Source organism: Pinus tabuliformis, chromosome 3_2 (genome assembly GCF_031772625.1).
Source record: "Pinus tabuliformis cultivar Carrire ecotype Pingquan chromosome 3_2, CPIR1, whole genome shotgun sequence".
NCBI lineage: Eukaryota > Viridiplantae > Streptophyta > Pinopsida > Pinales > Pinaceae > Pinus > Pinus tabuliformis.
Window position 1 is genome coordinate 1,230,354,464 of NC_142302.1, and position 6,196 is coordinate 1,230,360,659.

The window sequence follows — 6,196 nt, forward strand, 5'->3', positions numbered from 1 at the left end:
ATTCTGGAATGGGAAGGGAGATTGCATGTAGGGTGCTTTCCTCCTCAAATTGGTGTGATAAAGCATTTGCTACAACATTTTTGCGCCCTTTCTTGTATATTATCTCATAATCATATCCCAACATTTTGGCAAGCCATTTATTTTGTTGTGGTGAGGATAGGCATTGCTCCAAAAAATATTTAAGGCTTTGATGGTCTGTGAAGATTTGGAAATGCCATCCCAATAAGTATGGTCGCCAGGTATCTACTGCATGTAAGATCGCCATCATCTCCTTCTCATAGGTAGATTGTCCCAGATTTGTCCCACTTAGTTGTTGGCTAGTGAAGGCCAAGGGTCTACCTTCCTGCATTAAGACCACCCCAATACCCGTACCTGAAGCATCACATTCAATCACAAAAGATTGGTGAAGTCGGGTAGTGCTAATATAGGAGTGGAACACATTCTATGTTTGAGAGCTATAAATGCTTGTTGTGCTTCATCATTCTAGAGAAATGATTTTTCTTCAGAAGGTGAGTGATGGGTCTTGCAATGCAACCATACTTGTGGAAAAATTTGCGATAGCAGTCCGTGAGACCTAAAACTCCTTTCAAGCTCTTCAAGGTATTTGGTTGAGGCCAATCTTACATTGCTTGGATCTTTTTCAGGTCCACCCTGACACCTTCACGCCCCACAATGTGGCCCAAATACTTGACTTCTTCCATGCCAAAAGAGCACTTAGACATCTTGACAGATAACTTATGCTTCCAGAGCAATTGCAAGAGTAGATCTACATGCTGAAGATGTGTGGCCGAGGTGCGGCTATAGATGAGGATGTCATCAAAGAAAACAAGGAAAAATTTTCTGAGATATGGTTTGAGCAGGAGGTTCATGAGGCTCTGAAAAGTAGATGGGACATTACAAAGACCAAATGGCATGACCAGGAATTCATAATGGCCTTCATGAGTTCGGAAAGCATTCTTTGGAATGTCCACTTCTTTCATGCGAATTTGGTGATAGCTCGAACAAAGGTCGAGCTTAGTAAAGAATTGAGCCCCATTTAGTTCATCCAACAAGTCATTGACATCCAGGATGGGAAATTTATCTTTGACTATCAGCTTGTTGAGGGCCCTGAAGTCTGGACACATACGCCATTCCCCATCTTTCTTGAGCACCATGGCCATATGCGATGAATAAGGACTAATGCTAGGACAAATGACGCCTGCTTCCAGGAGTTCCTTGATGATTTTTTCAATTTCATTCTTTTGGGCGAATAGATATCTATATGGGCACATGTCTAGTGGTTGGGCCCCTGGGACCAAAGTAATGCTATGATCATGTTCCCCTCTCGAGGGTGGAAGCTCATGAGGCTTGTCAAAGACCGGCAGATGGTTGTTTAAGATCTGTTGCATCTTAGGATGAATATGAAGAGAAGTGGGTTCCAAGGCCTGGATGGCATTAAATTGGGTTATAACTCCATGGTGGCCCTTTTTTAATAATTTTTCCATCCTATGCGAGCTGATGATAGAGGGAGCACCCGCCTGGAGTCCGCGGAGGGTATGTGTGTGGTTGTTTGCTTAAAGCTCATATATAACTCCTGGAAATCCATTGTGATTGGGCCAAGTGTGCGGAACCATTCAGCACCCAAGACAATGTCACACCCTCCCATGTGTATGGAAAACATGTGGGTCTTTAGCTGATAATCCCCCATTTGAAGTTTGACATTTTCAAAAAGGCCTTCACATTTCATTGTCCCCTCATCAATAATTTGGACCTGGAAGTTAGAGACTACTCTAAAAAAACAATGCACTGCTTCAGCGACTCTTTGATGGATAAAGTTATGCGTACTGCCACTATCAATCAAGACTACTACAGGGCGATGCTTAATAAAACCTCTAATTTTGAGAGTTTGGGGAGAAGAAATCCCTACCAAAGCATGAAGCAAGATAACTAGTTCGTCAGGTGTAGCTGGGAGTGCATTATCCGGCTAGTTGTCCTCATCTTCCTCCTTTGGTTCCTCAAATGGTGGGGCTTCCTCCGATGAATTGTGATCAGTAGCATCAATTTGAAAGAATTTGGGTTCCTTGCATTTATGCCCTAGGGAGTATTTCTCATCACAGTAGCAACACAATCCTTGCTTTCTTCTTTCTGCCATTTCCGCTGGTCACACCTTTTTAACTTTAAGTGTTTGGGTGGTGCTTGGAGCCTAGGTGGGGCGGCCCTTGGCTATGAAATTTTGACGAGTAGAATGGGCCGCTAACGCACGTTCTACTTCATGAGATATCTTGCAAGCACCCAGCCATGAGATTGGGTGTTGCAGTCGGACATGGGCTTGTATGGCTTCTTTGAGACCACTGACAAAACATTCCAAGTAGAACTCATATTGTAGACCTCCTATATAGAAGGCTAAGGTTTCAAAGACTGTAATATATTCTTGCATTGTTCCTGTCTATCGAAGCTTAGTAAGACGACCCAAAAAATTAGATTCATGGTCGAAGTGATCCATAAGGGATTTTGCGAATACCTGCCAAGTCACGGGCCTTCCATAGCAACGTTGATGCCACTGCCACCATTGCCATCTTTCGTTGTCCAAGTACATGCTACCCACACTTAGCTGAGTCGCATCATCTCTGATGTGATTCAATGTGAAATATTGTTCCATTTGTGCTAGCCATGTGGCCGGATGAGAGCCATCAAATTTATACATGTCCAGCTTGGGTGGTCGTGACTGGGACTGTTGGTGGTCTCCAAAGAGGTGAAGAGAATGGATAGACTCGCCCTCAATGTTTTCATTAAAAGCATATGCCTCTGATTGTTCCCCCGACTTGCCCTTTGTCATTGTGTCAGCTAAGGTTTGGATAGTCTTCAGTAATGCATCCAACTTTTGTTCAAGGGTGTCGATCTTCTCATTGGCCATAGCTTGAGCTCTGGTTTGTACCATGCACCGATCCAGTGAACTTGTCATTACTGTGAAAAAAATAAAATTTGGGACCACACGAAATTTTGACACTAACAAGTGAATGGTACCACCTTACTTAGCTCGTCGACCTGATTCTTATGGTCTAAGTCTCCTATAAGCGTCCCAGGAGGGTTTCAGACTTTTTTTTTTATTATTACAAAATGAGTTTTACTCCTCACTTAGGAATATTGCAGTAGTCGAATCCCAGAAAAGTAATTCTGCCCAATGTCCTGCGAGAATCACACCTAGGTATAGGGGCCCACACAAATAGTTAGATCTGTCGGCTAACCCTCAACTACAGAGTATGAGTAGGAATGTGGTAGTGATCGAACACCTACTGCTAGATCTAAATGGCGGATCAGATTGTGGTGACTACTATAGAACCCAAATAGCTAGATCTGAATGGCGGATCTGATAGATCTAATTGGCAGATTTGATAGATCTGAATGGCATATCTAAGAGATCTGAATGGCGAAACTGATTGTTGCAGCTGCGATAGAACCCCACCTGCTAGATATGATCTGGCAAAGATGATGTGTGATCTAGAGAGAGACAAGGGAACTATGGTCTCAAGGAGTGTCAGGTGCTACAGATCGCAATATACATAAGGGTCTAACAGTAGTACTTGACCCAATCTTTCAGGGCACTAACCAAGGAGGATCGACCGTACCCTTAGCTGTACAACCTGACTACCCTATCATACGTGTGAGTAATCTCCCCAAGTGCTATTCTCGGTGTAATGTAGTAGCAAGACGACCGATGGTTTATCTATGGCGAGGTTTCAAGAGAGCCTAGGGGGCTTCCGATATACCTAGAGGGTACATGGAAGATAATTCGTGCGTGGTTCTGTCTAATGCGCTACTACTCGAAGGGGTACCCACAGGAGTTACAAGGGAGTCCAAAAAGCATGACCACCTCTTGTATTTCCTATGTGCATGCCTCCCCAAATCCACAGGTTTATGCGCTCAATGACAGATCCCATGGTTTAAAGACACTGGAACACGTCTCTAGCCAATTCTTTTTTGGCTAAAAATGGAGATCCCATCGGCCTTGGAAAGTGCTCTGATACCACTTGTTATGCTCTTGACCTTCGAGAAGATACCAAAATACCAAATATGCGAAGAAATATACCCAGAACACAAAACAATAAGAAAGAACAACAAGTATTTTATTATTCAAAAAGGAAAGCAATGTTCACTTTCCTCTTCGAGGGGGCAACCTCCAATAGAGCTGGGCTCAATTACAAAATAAGACATGATGCTCCTCGAGGGGAGTCTCTATCCTTTATATATGATTCATACATGTAATACCATGGGTCAATACCATGGTTCTTATTAATACCATTTATCTAATACCATGGCCCATTTGCAACTAACTGTGGTCCCTTCTTTAAATGCGGGTCAACCACTTACAATTATTAATATGGGCTTTATTGACTCTTTACTTAACTATAACTATGACTCGACCCTATTACATAAATAAGGGGGTTAGGGTTGGACCCTAACATTGGTCAACACATGGCATAGGTGCGTAAGCATAATGTCATATTGTTAGATGGAACCCAATGGTTTGTTAATAGTGCATAGAGAGGAAGCGTCGGGCAAGAGAGATCCACGATACGTCATCACCGACAACACACAAAGTGACAACCAATTAAAGATGCATTGGCCAGTCCCTACGGGACACAATGACCCAACAACATGACCCCGATGAAGGTATAAAGAGGCACAAGCTTGGTGTGTTAGGAGACAAGAATTAGGACATGGAGGCATTATGATGCCCATTAAAAAGGGTGGCAGGCAAGCACGGTTGTACAACTCAACCCACAAGTACACTCCTAGAGAATTCCTTTGATGCAACATAAATAAAATGATGGGATAGAGGGAGCTCTCGCCTTAGTGCCAGGTACAGGTTATATGTAGTTGCAGAGAACCAATGGCGTGGATTCATTAATAAATAAATTTATCCCTCATGGCTTAAGGTGTAATGGGCCCGACAAAGTCATTGCCAATGATAATTTTATTAATAAAAGGTTTCAAAATTGAAGTGACAAGCAGAGGGGCTCCAGGCATAAACATTGGTCATTTCACGTAAAAACAACACCGAGGGCGTGGAGCATAAAACAAAGGAATTTGGCCTGTGACAAGTGAAAAGTAGCTTAGCACCTAAAGTCCCATCCAGTGATCACAGAGACTTGGTCTTATGGAAAAAAACAGGTAAAGGGCCAGAAAAAAAGGTGCTAAAGGCCAAAAGTGGTGGAATTGGCAACATTGGTTTAATAAATTTTGGCAGTGAAATTTAACAATGGCATCAATGAGTCGGCAATTATTTTTGCAACATGTTGAGCCAACAATAAAGTGACAATTCAGTGGCACAATTGGAAGTTACATCCAAAAACAATTGAATGTTAAATACATGAACAAGTTGGCGACAAAGTGGGCAGTTAAGCCAAAGTTAACTACAACTAATAATAGAATAAGCACTGTTAAAACTTGTTTAAAAACCAAAATTGCAAAAATAGGTAGAAAAACTCAAATTTTGAGTTTCGAACAACAATATTAGAATCTAAAACTTAAAGAGAACATCTAGAGGAGTCAGATAGGACAAAGGGAAAAAATGAGAATGCATGTAGCAACCAAAGAAAAGAAAAAGAATCCAAAAATTATCAAGCCAAATTCTATATAAGAAGCTTTACGCAAATAGAGAAGGGATGTGAGTTCCGTGAGCAAGTTGTTGTAAATATGGTGATGTTTTCTTAGTAAACAGAGATTGCGGAAGGTGTTGGTGATTGAAGAATTTGTTCAATCTATTTTAGAACATAGAGAAGGCATTCATGGCTCTAGCACGAAAACGGATTAAACATGAACCATTGTGTCAAGTAAGTTGTAGCTTGCAAATAACAGGTTGGTGCTCTTTTTTTTCCTTCCATGTGCCAAGTTTCAAATGGCATTACCAAATTAATAATGCAAGTTTACAAATCGGTGATGCAATTTTCTTCTTGAATGAATTCAATATCTAAATACATTTTCAAATATCTTACTTCTCTTTTTCATTAGCGACATAACAAGTGTAAAATGGATGTATAATTGTATTTCTCATAAAACATCGATGAAAAATTGACTAAACTAAGAGGGGGAGGTGTGAATCAATTTAGTACTTTCATGGACATTAATTTATTTTCTTTAAACTCATTAGTCGACCATTTTAAATGAGAATCTTAAAACTTAATGAAGAGTAGATTTAATCTATGATCAACAAGTA